Below are 18,332 nucleotides of genomic sequence, written 5' to 3'. Positions count from 1 at the left end.
AAACGGTTATCTACCACTGGGAGGTCCTCCGTAAACTGTATGCGTTTCTCATGATTCTTCAGTGTTGTCATATGATTTTGAGCCCATGAACTATATCCGTTCTCGATAAGACTGGTCCGTGGAAGGGACTTACGGAAACCAGTCTAGTCTGGCAGTTTGGCCTGACTCAGGATTGCGAAATTGTGCTCTTGAAACAAGCGGCAAGTCGTTTTCTTCTTTAGTGTCCCTTTAAATGCTCTTTACCTAACATAGCCTAGCACTGCCTCTAAGAGTGGAAGCCCTTGTTTTGGTCCTGCATCACCTCCGTGTTCCGATCACTTTTGACAAAGTTACGAAGTAATAAAATTGGAGTCATCATGTGTTGTTAGACTAACTACGCATTGACGTCACACACTTCGGTTACCTGAGACGTCTCCTGACATCAAAAGGTGATGCTATCAAGCCATAATGAACTTTTGCATCGCTTGTTTCAAATGGAGTGGGCACCGGCGTCCGAATTTCTGCTTTTATGAAAAATCTAAGACATTCGCATTAAATAGTCGCGAGCCCAAATGTAGTGAAAAAAATAAAACATCTATGTACACACAAGCCACACTCGGTGACCCGACCCCTTTCTTCATACGCTACCCAATCGTATGTGACGTGACCTTTAAACACTGTTTATCGTGGTGTTATAAGCACTTAGTCTGCTTTCAGTTTTTTTTTTATCTTGGCTTCCTGATACGTACGGAAGTTCTATATTCAGACCTTCAAGTTAGGACACTGCCAGATTCTTACTTTTTTACTGAAGTCATTTCATCAATTCACACATGTGCCAAGGTGGGCTGCGAAATAATAGTTTTAAAATTTTCATTATTCACGAAAACTAGAGGCACCTTCTTCAAATGTTTCGTTCAATAATACGTTGAATATTTGCTTGCATTGCTTTTTTCGATATTTTTATTCAGCCTTCCAATCACCATGTTCAGTAACCTGTCTTGAGGTACACAGTTGAGGAGAATCATGGGAACCTCAACCATATCTAAAAATCTTATAGCTCTATGTTCAGTAGCACAGCATCTGAGGGCAACAATCCGGATAGTCTCCTTTACCGCCCACCAGGTGGCAACCTCTTCCTGCTGCCATTGGAGAACATCTATAAAAAAAGCAAACACACGTGATGGTAAAAAAAGTGCGCTGGATGATACAAAGCAACGGAAAGTTAATTCTTTCTCCAATATGTACGTCATTCATTATGAAGCGTGCTAAACATTTATTTGAATCAAATAAACAACGTGGTAAATCGGTTGTTTTACCGTAATTGTATGAGCGCAAACAACGTGACAATAGAAGAACCAAGTCTATTGACAGGGTTGGCGCTGACTTACACTAGGATATTCATTCACGTTGAACGTGAATGTGACAATGTTTTTTTAACGGAGAATATGTAAAAACTTAAAATCAAAGGTTCTATGTACACTCACTTCGCCACAGCACTCTTGTGATAACAACACGAACATAAGTGAGGCGACATCTATACATTTTATTGTGCGCAAACATCTACTACATACCTACGGACGTGATCTATCGCGAAAAAACGCTTAGTTTTAGGTCAGACATGGTTCCAACATTGCCTGTTTCTTGAGTCACCACCTAGCTTTTGATACAGCACTTACCTTCATAATAAAGAAAACTAGGTTAAACTAATATTGTTGGCGTTAATAAGGTGAGATCAACTTTATGAAACATTTTGCCTCCTACACACACTATAGTTTGATTAATCGTATGCAAGACGGTGTAATTTGCAGGCACACAAGATTGTCAAGCAATCAGTGCTGTCAAGAATGTCAACTTTAGTCAGCCATTACGTAAGCGCTAATTATATTCATCATCCTCATGACCATCATTCATCTTTCTTTTAAATGCTATTGTTGGGGTATTGCATGACAAAAAGAGATTACACAAAGAAAATAAAGCAAAAGACAGACTGGGTCACAACTTCAAATGACGTCTCTCGCTCACAGATAAACGCAATGTTTCTTTTAGATGTCAAGTGGAACATTACAGTTTCAAAAAAGAACAAAATTAAAACGCTGCAAAGGTCGTCTAGCTGTAATTCAGCTGTGATTGCGTTCACTTCTACAAACTATTAGAGTTCGAGCAAATGTTTATTTAGTGAAGTGCGAAATTTACTAGGTGGAGGGGGATTAGAAGATGTCTGGCAACGCTGCCCAAGGAATACGTAAGGTAGTGGCCTGGGAGTTGTTGATGAGTCCTATCCACTTTCTCAAGGTTTCAATGAACATACGCTCTCCGGGTACTCCTTTGCTGCGCCTATTTCGTCTCCTCAAAAATTGGAACACTCATTTGAAAATAATATATATATATATATATATATAAATATATATATATATATATATATATATATATATTTATTTATTTATTTATTTATTTATTTATTTATTTATTTATTGCCACGCTGTGTTGGTGGCAGAAGACGAGAGCGAAGAAGTGAATGGCAGCTGTGGCTGAGTAAACAGTCCTCCACTTCGAGCTTCTGCCTATCGTTTCCTCTAGCGACAGACTGGTGGACGTGCTGGGTACTGTACTGCAACGTCTTATGCCTGCTGGTCCTGAACCAGAAGCAACCACCGCCAGTGCACCAGAGTCTGCTGACATCTATCGAAGCAGCCACCGCCTTCAAGGACTACCACCACAGTACGACCCCTTGGCAAGTTCCGTGAGGACAATGTTTACCACATCCGCAAACCAAACCAAACATGACCCACTCGCTAGCGTACCCTGTGTCATCAACACGCCTCGCACACTCAACCCATTTTATGGTGATGCCAGTGAGGATGTCGAAGACTGGCTTTCACCATTTCGACCGGGTCACTGCCATCAACGACTAGGACAATCACCGTAAGTTGAAGTACGTGTATATCTCCCTCTTAGACGCGGCAAGAGTGTGGTATGAGAACCACGAAACTTCATTCACAAGTTGGCAGGAATTCTATCGGCAGCTTCGCAAGGCGTTTAGTAACCCCGAACGGAAAGAGAGAGCAGAGCAGACACTTTCTTTACGATTTCAAATGCCGAACGAGCGTCGCCATGTTTGTCGAAGAAATGTCGCGATTGTTTTGACGGGCTGACCCCCACATGCCAGAAAACAAGAAAGTGCGCCTGCTAATGCGAGGCGTAAAGAAGCAACTTTTCGCGGGCCTTGTGCGCAACCCTGCTACGGCTGTGCCCGAGTTCATACGTGAGGCCACCATTATGAAGCGCATGCTTCGGCAGCGGGTGTCGCATAATGAGCGTCAGATGGCCATGTCCGCTGCGTTCTTGCTTGTACCAGGAGGTGATAACAGGGAGGTCCTCACAGAACTCATACGGCAAGTTGTACGCGAAGAACTTCGGAAATTTCATGCAGCGTCCCCTCCCAGTAGCGCTGCTCTTACGGACGTCGTTCATAACGAAATCAGGCAGTTCGTTCACTCCGCACCACCATCGCAAGTCGAAGCTCCCACGCTTTCCTACGCGGATGCCCTACGCGCCTCTACGCCGTCGACGGCACAGTTTGCTTATCAACCTACTGGGACCCCCAGACGCTTTCCAAGTCCTGCCCATCGCCTGCCTTCTCAGGCCGAATTTCGTCCTGGCCCGCGGAAGTCTACCGTCTGGCGTGCACCCGACAATCGTCCTTTGTGCTAAGATTGTGGCGAAGTTGGACACATGTACCGCGACTGTTACTACCGACGAATAGGCCTACGCGGATTCCCCCCAGATGCACGTTGTCCACGCTGTGGTGAGGGCCCACAAGAAATTGCGGATAACTTGGAAGGTAGTCATCACGCTCTTGTCCCGCCGCGACGACAGTCACAGTCACCATCACCCCGTCCGTACACATCAACGCACCACACCCGACCCGCCTTTTGGTCACCTGGTGTCAGTGGCGTAAGCCCACGCCGGGGAAACTGAAAACGGCGACCGCCGGAGGTGAGGCCACTGTCACGCGAACCGACAGATACCCTCCGCCGCTGCATTACGACGTGCCGTTAAAGCCTGTTTGTGAAACCGCCAACAGAACGTCCGCTGCCATTACCGTTTCTGTCGACTGTTATCCGGTGACTGCGCTTGTCGACACGGGAGCTCATTACTCGGTGATGAGTGCTTCATTGGCCACCCGTCTACACAAGGTGCTGACAACGTGGGACGGCCCTCAGCTAATCACCGCTGGAGGACACCTCGTATCCTCTATAGAAAGGTGCACCGCCAGGCTTGAGATTTGTGCGTGAGCTTTTTAGCATCATTCCTTGTACTGCCCAATTGTTCTCGGCCGGTCACTTTGGGCATGGATTTTTTGCAACAGTATGGAGCGATAATTAATCTGCGTGATTTGTTCGTCAGTTTTGTTAACTGTGTTTCTCCATATTCCGACATCGAGAACGAACATCGTGGCGTGGCCTTACGCGTTGTTAATGACTGCGTCACGTTCCCACCTCGCAGTAGTATCTTCGTGCTTGTTGAGTGTCCACGGGAGCAGTAAATTACGGGCATCGCCGAAAGTAACCTGACGTCATTGCTTGATCGGGAAGTAGCCATTGCTCGAAGTGTCGTTCAACTGCGAAATGGCCAGACTACGGTTTTAGTTACGAACTTCGGTGGCGAACAAAGGCATTTTGCGAAGCGCACAACAATAGCTTACTTGGAGGCATTGCATGATTTGGACGCCTACCCTTTGATTACAACGATCTCGACTGAGAACAGCTGCGATACTGACGTGACTAGTCGCCTCAACGTCAATCGCCAGTTGGAAGAACCTAAGAAGGCAAGGCTCCTCCATCTCCTCTCATCCTCTAGTGACTGTTTTGCCACTACTTCGAAAGTCCGGCAGACTCCTCTAATGAAGCACAGAATTATCACTGAGCCCAACGTGCAACCAGTGCGCCAACATGCTTACCGCGTGTCGCAGAAGGAGCAAGATGCTATCCGTCATCAAGTGAAACAAATGCTCGACGACGACATAATTCAACCATCGACTAGTCCTTGGGTGTCACCAGTTGTTCTGGTTAAAAAGAAAGATGGTTCATTACAATTCTGCCTCGACTACCGCAAACTGTATAACATAAACAAAAAAGACGTATATCCTCTTCCTCGTATTGATGACTCCTTGGATCGCCTGCGACACACCCGTTACTTCTCTTCCATGGATCTCCGTAGCGGATATTGGCAGATTGAAGTAGATGAACGGGATCGAGAAAAAACAGCGTTTATTACACTGGACGGTCTCTATGAATTTAAAGTTCTCTATTTTGGCCTGTGCTCCGCTCCACCGACGTTCCAACGAATGAGGGACACAGTTTTATGTGGCTTGAAGTGGTACTCTTGTTTAGTGTATTTAGACGACGTAGTCGTTTTTTCTACGACTTTTGAACACCACACTGAGCGGCTTGAGGCGGTTCTTCTGGCTATTCGCAGTGCCGGCCTCTCTCTGAAACCCGAAAAGTGTTAGTTTGGATATGAGGAACTCAAATTCCTTGGCCACATTGTCAGCAGCAGTGGTGTTCGCCCCGATCCTGACAAGGCCATGTCAGTTGCTTTGTTCCCGATACCGAAAACAAAGCATGATGTACGCCGCTTTCTGGGACTTTGTGCTTATTACCGCCGCTTTGTGCCAAACTTTTAGTAAAACGCTAACCCTCTACAACAACTCGTCAAGGATAACGTCGCCTTCGTCTAGGACCCCAAACAATCCGGCGCTCTCCGCGACCTTCAACAACGCCTACAAACACCACCGATCCTAGGTCACTTCGACACCGAAGCAGACACAGAAGTCCGCCCTGACGCGAGCAACCTTGGCCTCGGAGCTATTCTCGAGCAATATCGAGGAGGCGTGGAACGCGTCATCGCCTACGCTAGCCGCACGTTGTCATCTGCGGAGAAGAACTACTTGATGACTGAAAAAGAATGTCTGGCGGTTGTATGGGCCATAAGGAAATTCAGGCCCTACTTGTACGGACGCCCCTTCCGAATCGTCAGTGACCACCACTCTCTCTGATGGCTAGCGAATCTGAAAGATCCTTCAGGCCGTCTCGCAAGATGGAGCCTTCGGTTACAAGAATTTGATATAACGATGGTTTACAAGTCTGGTCAGAAACACACCGACGCTGACTGTCTTTCCCGCGCACCCGTCGAGGTCACTGAAGAAGACAATGATTAAGACTTCAGCTGCCTTGCTATTCTCGCATCATTAAACGTGGCTGATCAGCAACGCGAAGACTTAGAATTACAACCACTGATCGAATACCTTGAGGGACGTCGCCCACAACCCCCCCTCCCCGTCAATTCGTGCGTGATTTGTCATCTTTCTGTCTACGCCAAGGCATCCTCTACAAGCGCAACTTTCATTCAACGAAAACTGTTTACCTCCTCGTCGTTTCCGCTGCATTCCACAATAATATTTTGCGTGCTTGTCGCGACGAGCAATCGTCAGGGCATCTTAGCTTCGCGCGTACTCTGGCGCGGATCAAAGACAAATAATACTGGCGGAAACTTACGAAAACCGTCCGACAGTACGTGAAGACATGCACAGCCTGTCAGCACCGCAAAACTCTGACGATGAAACCAGCCGGTCTGCTTCAGCCTTTGCGACCCCCTCACGCACCTTTTGAAAAGGTCGGGATAAATTTACTCGACCCATTTCCGAAGTCTACGGCTGGTAACCGCAGGATAATGGTTGCCACCGACTACTTGACCAATTACTGCGAAACAAAAGCCGCCCAGCGAACAACTGCTTCCGAGGTGGCTGACTTTTTCATCAAGAACATCGTTCTCCGCCACGGTGCTCCCGCTGTCGTCATCACAGATAGTGGTACTGCTTTTACGGCAAAGTTGCTCCGACAGATCCTGTTGCTGAGCGGCACGACGCACCGAACAGCAACTGCCTACCACCCGCAGACTAACGGGTTAACCGAACGCCTTAACAAAACAATTGCAGATATGCTTTCGATGTATGCCGCCAAGGATCAGAAGAATTGGGATGAAATCCTCCCGTATATAACATTTGCCTACCATACGGCTTTGCAGGAAACCACCGGCTTTGCTCATTTTCGTCTGGTTTATGGCCGCGACGTCACCACAATGCTTGACACCATGCTGCAACCAACACTGCCGGACACGATTACTCCGGACGCAGATGTATTTGTTCAGCGTGCCGAAGACGCCCGGCAGCTGGCGCACTTTCGCATTTTATCACGGCAAAATCAAGATGCTCGCCAATACAACACCCACCACAGAGCAGTAATATACGAACCCGGTGACCTAGTCTGGGTTTGGACTCCTATACGTCAACGGGGACGTTCAGAAAAATTGTTACATCGGTACTTCGGACCATACCGTGTTCTTTATCGCCTCGGCGAAGTGAACTACTAAGTTGTCCCAGCAGACAGGTCACACCGTTCTCGCAGACCACGCTCCTCGGATGTGGTTCACGTCTCCAGGATTAAGCCGTACGATTCGCGTTGACTGCAAGTCAAGAACTTTGTGATGTGGCAGTAGCCTTCAACACAATTGTGCATTACTTTCTCGCTTCTTTATTTTTCATCTCGTCCTTTTTCTTTTCAAAGGACACAGACATTTCTGACTACGTTTCGTTGTTTTTCGGAGCCGTGGTATTCATGCAATGCTTCTTCTTCTTTTTTTTTCTTTGGGGAGAGGGTAATGCCACGCTGTGTTGGTGGCAGAAGACGAGAGCGAAGAAGTGAATGGCAGCTGTGGCTGAGTAAACAGTCCTCCACTTCGAGTTCCTGCCTATCGTTTCCTCTCGCGACAATATATATATATATATATATATATATATATATATATTGCGACGATCGAAATCACGTAGAAACTTTTGTTATTATTCACGAAGCGTTAGCCGCAACAAGCCGATTCAGGCAGGAAAACAGTAAGTACATGGTCGCCAACTCTTTCTTTCCCGCTGGCACAGAGCTGGCGCCATTATGCTCCGGTACAATTACTCCCCGCACAGAAAGGAGCCAACCTGGTGACCTAAGGAAATGACACGACAGGAAGGTAATAGCACAGCTTGAGGCGTGATACGTGAACTGTTTCACGCCCATGGCAGCGTTGGTCCGAAGGAGGATCAATGGGTTCAACTTTATAGTTGACAGGAGATGTTTGTAGCACCACACAGTAAAGCCATGATAATTCGATGAAAGCTTTGGGGAAGACCGGGAGGGGTAGACGGGACCCAGAGCCAAACCAACATTCCTTGTTTGTAGTGGTAACTATACGCAGAGGCATTGCGGTCAGTTTCCTGGCGCCATTGTTCTTGTGCGGTAAACGAGCGAGCGAGTTGACGACGCTCTTCGGCAAAAGCAGCTCCTTCGGAAACAGACGCTGCTTCGGAAGCATCAAGTCTGTAGGGAGAATGGTATCCATGGAGCATGATGGCTCACGTCCGTACAGAAGGAAGAAAGGAGAAAAGCGAGTGGTTGTTTGTGGCGCAGAGTTGTACACGTACGTGACAAAAAAGAGCACTTGGTCCCAACTAGTGTGGTTGTCAGACGCGTACATGGCAAGCATATCTCCAAGGGTACTATTAAACCGTTCTGTCATGCCATTGGTTTGAGGATGGTATGCCAAGGTTTTCCGATGGACAGTGCGACATTCCTTGAGCAGCTCGTTGACGGCGTTCGAGAGAAACACGCGTCCACAGTAACTCAGTAATTCACGAGGTGCACCGTGTCACGAAATCAGATGGTGAAGAAAAAAGGAAGTGACCGTCTTTCGCAGTGGTAGCAGGCAGCGCAGATGTTTCGGCGTAGCGTGTCAATTGATCGATGGCGACGACAATCCACCGGTCGCCTCGAAGAGTGTTGGGTAAAGGACCGTAAATATCAACTCCGACGTGGTTGAATGGTCTCGCTGGGCAGTTTAAGGGTTGCAAAGGGCCAGCAGTGTTGTGAGAAGGCGTCTTTCAGCGTTGACACGTGGCACATGACCGAACGTACTGGCAATTGTGCCGATACCTACTGCGCCAGTAGTATCTTAGGCGAAGGCAAGAGTAAGTCATGAATGCTCCAGCGTGGCCACACTGGGGGTCATCGTGAAAGGCAGCACAAATGTCCGAGCACAAATGACGGGTTATGACAAGGAGCCACCTACGGCCATCCGTCAGGTGATTGCGGCGATACAAGAAGCCTTCATGAACAGCAAAGTGGCTTGCTTGTCGAGAGAGGGAGCGTGAAGTCGATTGTGACGAACTTCGAGAGAGGACGTCGAGAAGAAAATCGATCCATGGGATCCTTGCGCTGCTCGGATGGCATGTCGGTGATGCTCAACGATGACGAATCGCAGGTGGCAGTTGGTAATCAGGCAAAGTCAGGAGGCAGCGGAGAAAGGGATAGGGTGTCGGCGTCTGAATGTCTGTGTCCTGAGCGATAAATAACACGGTTGCCGTATTCCTGAAGGTGTAAAGCCCAACGAGCGAGGCGACCAGCAGGGTCTTTCATTAACACTAGCCAGCATAAGGCACGGTGATCTGTGACATCAAAGTGGCGTCCGTAAAGGCAGGCACAAAATTTCCGTATAGCCCAAAAGATAGCCAAGCACTCCTTTTCTGTGCCGAAAGCGTTGAACACTGCCCTCGTTAGGGTGCGGCTGGCATAGGCGACCACGAACTCGTCGCAGCCATCCACGCGTTGAGCGAGAATGGCACCGAGGCCGACATTGCCAGCATCCATGTGAATTTCAGTAGGTGCGTTTGGATTGAAGTGGCGGAAAACTGGCGGAGACGTGAGTAGCCGGTGCAACGTCGTGAATGCGTCATCGCAATGGAAATTCCAGCTGGAGAGGTCCACGCTATTGGAAAGAATCTGAGTCAGAGGGCCAATTATAGAGGCAAATTGCTGATGAAACGCCAAAAATACGAGCAGAAGCCTACGAAGCTACGGAGCTCCTTTAGGTAGTAGACTTCGGGCACTCGGCAACAGCACACAGTTTGGCAGGGTCCGCCGATATCCCTTCTTTTTAGATGACGTAGCCAAGAATAGCGAGTTTGCGGGCACCAAAATGACATTTCTTGAAGTTCAGTTGCAACCGGGCTGCCGTAAGGCACTGGAGAATTTGTTCCAGACGGGAAAGAAGAGTTTCGAAACTTGCAGAGAATACAACTATGCCATCCAAATAGCAAAGACAGATGTGCCATTTAAGTCCCCTAAGGACACTGCCCATCATCCTTTTGAAAGCCACAGCCGCACTGCAAAGACCGAAGGGCATCACATTAAATTCATAGGAGCCGTCAGGGGTCACAAACGCCGTTTTTAGACGGTCTGGTTCGGACATTGGCACTTGCCAATATCCAGAGTGCAGATCCAGTGAAGGGGAAAAACTCCGCACCTTGAAGACAATCTAAGCTGTCATCAATGCTTGGCAGGGGATAGACATCCTTGCGTGGGATCTTGTTTAGTCAACGATAATCCACGCAAAACCTAATAGAGCCATCCTTTTTTCGCCCGAGGACCACTGGCGAAGCGCAAGGACTGTGTGAGTGTTGAATAACATTACGTTGCAGCATCTCGTCGACTTGTTGAGTGATGACGTCACGCTCAGCCTGTGAGACGTGGTAGGGGCTCTGAAGAAGTGGATTATGATGACCGGTGTCGGTATGTTGAGCGACAACTGACGTGCGTCCCAAGGGAGGTTTGCGTGGTCGAAGGAGGCGCGGAAATGGTCAAGTAGTTGAACGAGCTGATTGCACTGGTCGAGCGTAAGCCTGGTGCCTACGCTGCGCAACAGAACGTTTTCGTCAGATTTAGACGGTGAGGTGGCAGCCGTGACAGCATCGACACATCGGTGTCATATCGAAAGGGGCATCGAAAGGAAAGAACCGTCAAGACACCCAATATATTCGCCATGCAAAAAGGTAGCAGGACAAGAAAACGGATTGCACACATACATGGCACTAGAACCATCGGCAAGCGTTATGATGGCATACGGGACGACAAAGTTCCAGCGATGAGTGCATTCTTGCGACGGCATAAAAAGGGCAGTTGAATCAGGGACGGAGTTGCACAAAATACACAGCATGGCCCCGCCGCGGTGGTCTAGTGGCTAAGGTACTCGGCTGCTGACCCGCAGGGCGCGGGTTCGAATCCCGGCTGCGGCGGCTGCATTTCCGATGGAGGCGGAAATGTTGTAGGCCCGTGTGCTCAGATTTGGGTGCACGTTAAAGAACCCCAGGTGGTCTAAATTTCCGCAGCCCTCCACTACGGCGTCTCTCATAATCATAGAGTGGTTTTGGGACGTTAAACCCCACATATCAAAATACACAGCATGCGCGACCGAAAAAACAGAGATTACGACGTCAGCAGCAACGACCACCTTTTTTGGGTGAGCAAGGCAAAATAAGAATTTCGTGAAGAACGGAAACAAAACAAGTTGTGCATGAGCGCATTCGTTAACCGCGTGAATAGCGGAAAGAAAATTCCAAGTTTCATCCCAGGATGATTTCATGAGGCGCTTACAGAAGGACGACAAATCCAATGATGTAAAGCACTCTTCGAATCACAACACGAGCAGTGCATGTGGCAGAAGGCTCGCTCTGCCACACAGAAGGCTCGCTGTGCGTAAAGAAATGTCAACCAGTGGAACCGTCACTTTGTTCAGTTTGCGGCCTAACACATCACTGATTGCAGAAATTGCGGCACCTGTGTCGACAGGAGCAGTTGTGGCAAAACCGTCCACAAACACGGCAATCTCGATAGGGGGCGAAAGATGAGGCCTTGGAAATTTCGTCGGTGGCGCAGTTCTTGCCGCAGGAACTGCGACTTTTAGTTTTTCTTTTCATGCGCGGAAGCGTAGGGGAAGGAGACCGAAGACGGGTTGAAGGAGATTGACGTGGGCTGAAGTCTCGTCGACGTGAGCGTGAGTCAGGTGCATCAGGTGTAACATGCGATTCTGATTGCCGAGGGATGCCGCAATGCTGAGCATCGTTAAAATAAAATCTACGGTGACGACAGTAGCTCGCGACATGCCCTAGAATACCGCAGTTGTAGCAGACGGGCCAGTTATCCGGAGTACGCCAAGAGTTTACAAGAGCTTGAGGTGGCGAGAAGGGTCTGTTTGCCGGATAAACTGAATATGGCGACCTGCAGTACTTGGTGGCTGGACTGTATGAAGGGAGCGGCGGTTGGGCAAAAGGTCGGCGGACGGTTTCTGCATAAGTCAGCGGCACAGTAACTGATATTGGGGACGCGGGCGAAGGGAGAGCCTCGTCAACTTGCGTCTGAATAGCACAGCGAAGTGAGGGGCTCAGAGCTGTTGGGGTCTCGTAGTTGGAGGCCACAAAAGAAAGCTGTCGGGGAATTTCCTCCTGGATGTACTGTTGAATTTGAGGCATCAATACCGTTTAATCGGGGTCCCTGCTTTTGCACTGCAAAGCCGAAATATCCACTGTTTGCGTATTAGCGCTACTTGTAGAAATTGGCTGCTTGCGCAGCTCATCAAAACTTTGACAGAGCTGAATCACGGCCGTGACGGTCTGTGGGTCTTTGGCCACAAGCATCTGAAGATCGTCGTCATGAATGCCTTTCATTATATGCTTTATTCTGTAAGCCTCCGTCATCCTCGTATCCACTCGCCTACAGAGGCCGATTACATCCTCAATGTAGTTCGTGAATCTCTCACCGTTTCGCTGAAATCGTCCCCGCAGGCGAAATTCAGCGTAAAGTGTGAGCATGACTGCACGACCAGAAAACGAGGTCACGGTCTTTTTGAAAACCGACCAGGTGGAGATGTAGGCTTGGTGGTTGGTGATCCAAAGGATGGCCAAGTCTGTCAGGTAGAAATTGACTTGAATAAGCTTCGCAGGGTCGTCCGACTTGTTAATCGTGCTGGCACGCTCGTACTCCGCCAGCATTTCCTCGACATCATGATCTTCAGAGCCGTTGTAGACTGGTGGGTCACGCAGACGAAGTACATTAGGGCACATGACAGGCGGCGACGTGCAAGAGGCTTGCGGGAGATCGATGCGTTCGGTCATTGCGGAATCAGAAGATAGCTTACGGCTGCGGAGCTCCAAGACGTTACCCAGCACGTTTTAACCAAATGTAACGAGCGAGTTCACGTATAAACACTTGTTATTATTCACGAAGCGTTAGCCGCAACAAGCTGGTACAGGCAGGAAACCGGCAAACATGAGCCACACGGACGTCAAAGTCTTCTTTCACGCTGGCACTGAGCTGGCGCCACTATGCTCCAGAATATATATATATATATATATAGTGCAGATGAGAAGATAATTGGCAGAAAGTAATTAGTATTTGCTCACTACACTTAACAAAAACTATAAAGAACTTGCATTTTTAGTTACAAAATAGTAATGCAGCTGACAGACAAACGTGGGGACAGCTATAGCAAAATTGCTACAGCACCAGATGCTTTATTTCAGGGACGCATGTTCGGTCCCTTTCAGAGGCAAGTCATGGTATTGTCCACAATGTTATCTTAATGTCCACCTTTTTGCTTCGCTTTTTGCGTAAGAATACTTTTTATAGCGTCATTCTTGCTAGTCCGCATTTACAAAGACTGAAAGCAAAGAATGCACAAGTGAGGAACAGCAAAAAATACATTAAATTAGCAGAGATGACAACAAAAGAAAGAGAGGAGGAGACCAAGGCAAGAATAAAGATAAAGTAGGCGTCCGTCTCTTCATTGTCATCAAGCTTGGCAGCGCTAGCGCGAAGACGCTTTGTTATTTTATTTAGTGAATGAAGTTTAATTTACTACTCGTAAATATGTTTACCAGTACTCATCAAGCAATCGCAACACAAATGGGGCGTATGCTTGCGTGCTCAAATGGCATCTCTCAGTGCTAATTTCAAGAATGTACAAATTACGTGTTAATTTTTAAAGACGATAGTCTTTCTTGGGATACTTCAACGCAAAATTTTGGTCTGTCTGTCTGTCTGTCTGTAGTTTGACCTGCCTGTCTTTCAACCAAAACGATTCGGCTTCAAAGCTAAAGTTCCCCTATACACTTCCTCAAGGGCCAACAATTAGGATCTCCGTTCTGCGTCCGAACTTCTGTGCATTCTCGTGTAAAAATGAAATATTTCACTTATCTTGGGCACAATATCACCACGCCAATATTCCGTGGTGTGCGTCTTTATACTGGAAAACTCATACATAAGTACATCTAAGCACCACAGCGTTTATTACGCAGTGCGGAAAATGTGAATTTATGCATGGAAAGGTGGATGTCTACTACGCTTTGATAAGACGATACGATGCTGCCACCTACCCGCGGCCTTAGATTTTACAAATTGTGGCCTTCGGGGTGACACTCGCTCGCTGCGCACTCGCTATAACGGAGGCAATTCTTTCGTTCTTCAAGATTACTGCCAGACGGTGTTCGCGTCTTACGCAGCACTTCCGGAATCTCATTCACAATTTTTCTCGTGCAGAACACGAAAAGAACGCTTTATTCACTCTCTCCGGACTGAAGACACATTTGCAGTGAAACAAGCAGATAAGGTGCCGTTTTTCACTACCTTTAATAAAAAAAACCATAAACTGTGAAAAATGAGGTGCCACTACGCTTCCTCCCTAAAAGCAAGAAGCGGACTCAACTAAGACTTTCTAAATAAATACTTCTTATCGTAACCCGCTACCAAGGACAACGTTCCTGACATTGGCAGGGGTAAAGTAAGAGCGCCAACTGCATACACCACAGTTGTTCTGTCATTCCTTCCCCATGACTGTGGAGCAGCACCGTTATCCACATCTCACGAGCGGCTTTACTCATTGAAGACGCGGCTCGAGCCCTGTTCTGATTATGGCCAATTCTGCAAGACTAGAGTGGCTTGTTTCTAGGCATGAGGAGGGGAATACGGGGTAATCATTCTTTTCTTTCTGACGACTTCTCTCGACACAGGATGCGTCACAGTGAACCTGCGTGATGACACTATCTTTTTTTGATGCGCACTGCAGTTTAGTTATGTCCCAGTTTTTCATTTCGCGCGTTTTTTTATCAACCGGACAACATGAAACTGAGGCCTGCCTTAAGTACGTCGACAAATTTGAGCATGTAGATGCAATTTAACAAGCCTATGTATGTATCAATAATTGTTTTTTACTTATGTGAGTGCTTGTAGAGTTCCACTTCTGTTTATATTAAGCAATCAAACTTTATTTAGAAAAAAAAACTCGGGTGGCCGTTTCAGTGTACTGCGAACAGTAGTTCCTAGGTGGTCTTCATGTAAAACGGTGTAACTTTTTTTTCACAGTCATTCGGTGTGACAGTCAACACACGCTCTATATCTGTGACACTCATGGCACACCAGATAGATGAAATGATAGCAGTTGCTTTATAATATGTGCTCTGACTTCTATGAGAGAGCCAAAAGGCATCACTAAAAATTAAAAATATAAGCATTTGCTGCTAACTTGTTGTAGAAGGGCATCGTTTGACCTATTCGAGCGATTAATTCTGGAACACTCGAACAGGCCGAAGCGGTGTAAATACAAAAATAATACTGTTGCGTCACGATTCTCACAATATCACCTGTACTCTAGGCTTCATCATTGTATAAATTTCTCAGTGTGAATCTCGTTTTTAATTATATTTGTCAAATATGTAACTTCATAACAGTAACTACGCTAGTTCCAGGTGTTTGAGGACGTCGCTCTGCTGCCAAGCTCTTCAATCATTGCGAGTCGCCTTTCTGGTCATTTTTGGCGGCCACTGGTTTTAATTTATGGGATCGCGGGCAGTATTTCTTTATCTAGCGGGATGTATTTCCGGCTGACAATGTTGCTCACTGGTGATAACTCAGACATGCACTTTATCTACTCCAACTAAAAATTGGTGAGCTACTTATCCTCATGCTGGCTACGCACATGCATCACAAAATGCCGCAAACGATTGATGTACATTTATGCCCGCATAGCGAGCATTATCGTTTAAAACATAGCTATTCTCAAACTCATTTTCTTTATTACATGTGCTTGAGGAGAAGATGGTGCTTATACAAGGCTCCATCGCCTCCTCTTCTCCCACATAGTAATTTTCTTCATTTTGTAAACGCCAATACCAAGCTAATCGCTAAGAACCTAAAGCCGATAATCTGCATCAACGTATGTTTTGAAATATGCTACCGAATACTATTTGTTGATATATATATATACTTTGACAGCATGAGCAGCAACTCAAACGAGTTTTGGCTTGTGATGCTTGACAAAAAAAGGTAATGCAATGAATTCGTTTTTAGGTCTGTTATAACCTGACCATATTTGTGAAATACTATACGTTTTCACCACCTGATTTGTTATGTGTAATTTGTTATTCAATGTTTACGCATCACGTCTGAATATTGCGTGAGCAGCTGCCCCACTGCCTTAATATATAGTCTACTTTGACTTTAACCGCAACTTAACTTGAGATGTAGTGTGTTAAAAGCGATAAAATCAAAATCAAAACAGGAGAAGTCTCCCACTGGCACTACCTCGGAGGTGAAGATCGAGTGCCTATATATAAGGAGTGGTCAGTGAATGTGTGTGCAGCATGAGCAGGTGGTTTTGTTTTTGTTTCAATCAAGTTGATCGCTATCAAATGCTGGCTGCATCGGCTTCGTGTGAAGCCGCGGAGAATAATGCCTATATTATAGAGGAGAGGGGGAAGCAAGCATAGGTTAGAAGACGCTCCCTGTGATTATCAAGTTTGGACGTGTCAATTACTTTCGTCGTTCATTCACGTTACGTAATACCCAATGTGGTATATGTGAAGCTAGCGAAATAACCGTGAGCGCACCATGAGCGTTGCGTGTAGTCAATACTTAAATGGCTTGCATTTGCTGTTTTCCATGCTAGGGCCTTTCACTTATGTTCACCATGTAGCTATGTCATACCAAGACAGTTTTGAAATATGTCATGGGAACGAAACCATCGCGAAAGAAGCAAGCCTTAAAATGTAAATCATGACATTGATGACCGACATGTTTTGTCTTTCATGTTATAAACTCGTCACTTTTGCTCGTCATACAGTCGTGTTACGCCATACCAAACCAAACCATACAATACCATACCATGCCATACCAACCCTTCCACTCCTCTCCTGCACTAATTGCATTATGCTATTTTTTGCAATAAATATTTCATTCACTGATTCGCATTTTTGCGCAGTGCTGACATCTTCTTCAAACACATTTCCCGTATTGGTTCAGAACGCTGAAAGAGGGCCGCCGAGTCAATGTCGTCCTATTTGCGTTGACTAGAACAGCTGACGTTCGCAATATATTTTACCATATACTTGGAAGTAATTATCAAAACGTGTATAGATATTATTTATCAAATTTATCAGGAAAACATTTAGGCAACTGAAGTTGGCGGGTAGAAAAAATGTTGAAATCAAAGCAGAACGAAAGAGATCTAGGCTTTTACGGGCATAGTAGTGACTGAGTTGATGCAAAAAAGATTTACAATGAATTTTTATAATGCCTCAGCATTTCAAGGGGAATAAAAAAAGCAACAGTTTTTGCTAGTGATGATAATTAAAGTGATGATGATACTTTTTTTACTCACCCAGTTATAGACACAGAATTAGATTCGTGATCACATGTCCATTCTTCACAAGGATCTTGAAGGCTAATAGACTGGTTCACTCGAATAGCTCTTCCCTGAAATGTGCAATGACCTAAAACAATAAAAAAAGAACACGCTCTAGATTGGGTCTGAATGAAACTTCTATTTTCCAAGGGGAAATTTTATTTCTAGCTAGGTTTTGTTGTTCAAAAAACTGTTTTGAATAATTTTTTGTTTTTGCGACCAAAAGCCCACTGAAACGTTTCTGTTACGCTATTGATTACGTCACTCACATCGGCTGCTGGAGGTTCAATAGTGGCCTTCGGCTGGCGCATAAAAATTAATCGTGTGAAGAGGCATGACATAAGGCCCTAATTCACACCACCTTGACTATTGCTGCTCTGCGAAATCCTAACGTGAAAGTTGTAAGAATTGAAAATTACATCTCCTCTGCTGTCACACTGAAATAAAGCCATGCCCGTTTTCAGCAACAGAACATCACAAACGAGGTGGTTCATGAAACAGGCTCGTGTAAGGTGATAGTCTACAACATGGTGATTTACTTAAAAAGCCAACTTTCAATGAAATGTGCCTCTCCATCAAAGCCTCTTCGTACCGTAACCTTCGCTCCCAGTCGCGCTTCATAGTAAGTGCAGCAATATAGCACCATTTGTTAAGGTATTTAAAAAATTGAGTGATACTAAGCTATATTTCAAGCACCAGCCCGGTGAGATTCGTTCGCTGAAATGAAAACAGCACGGCATTCG

The 18,332-nt window shown here is 46.3% G+C and overlaps 1 long non-coding RNA gene across 1 annotated transcript; it reads right to left on the bottom strand.

Annotated features, from left to right (window-relative positions):
• Positions 1–909: 909 nt before the first annotated feature.
• On the bottom strand, positions 910–17,679 carry LOC142784652 (uncharacterized). Its single transcript, XR_012888710.1, has 2 exons — positions 17,566–17,679; positions 910–1,135 (listed from the first exon to the last, which is right to left on the bottom strand). It is a non-coding gene; the product is annotated as an uncharacterized LOC142784652 (long non-coding RNA).
• Positions 17,680–18,332: the final 653 nt, after the last annotated feature.

The sequence above is a fragment of the Rhipicephalus microplus genome, unplaced genomic scaffold (genome assembly GCF_043290135.1).
Source record: "Rhipicephalus microplus isolate Deutch F79 unplaced genomic scaffold, USDA_Rmic scaffold_15, whole genome shotgun sequence".
NCBI classification, from domain to species: Eukaryota; Metazoa; Arthropoda; class Arachnida; order Ixodida; family Ixodidae; genus Rhipicephalus; species Rhipicephalus microplus.
This window is presented reverse-complemented; position numbering and strand designations above follow the sequence as displayed.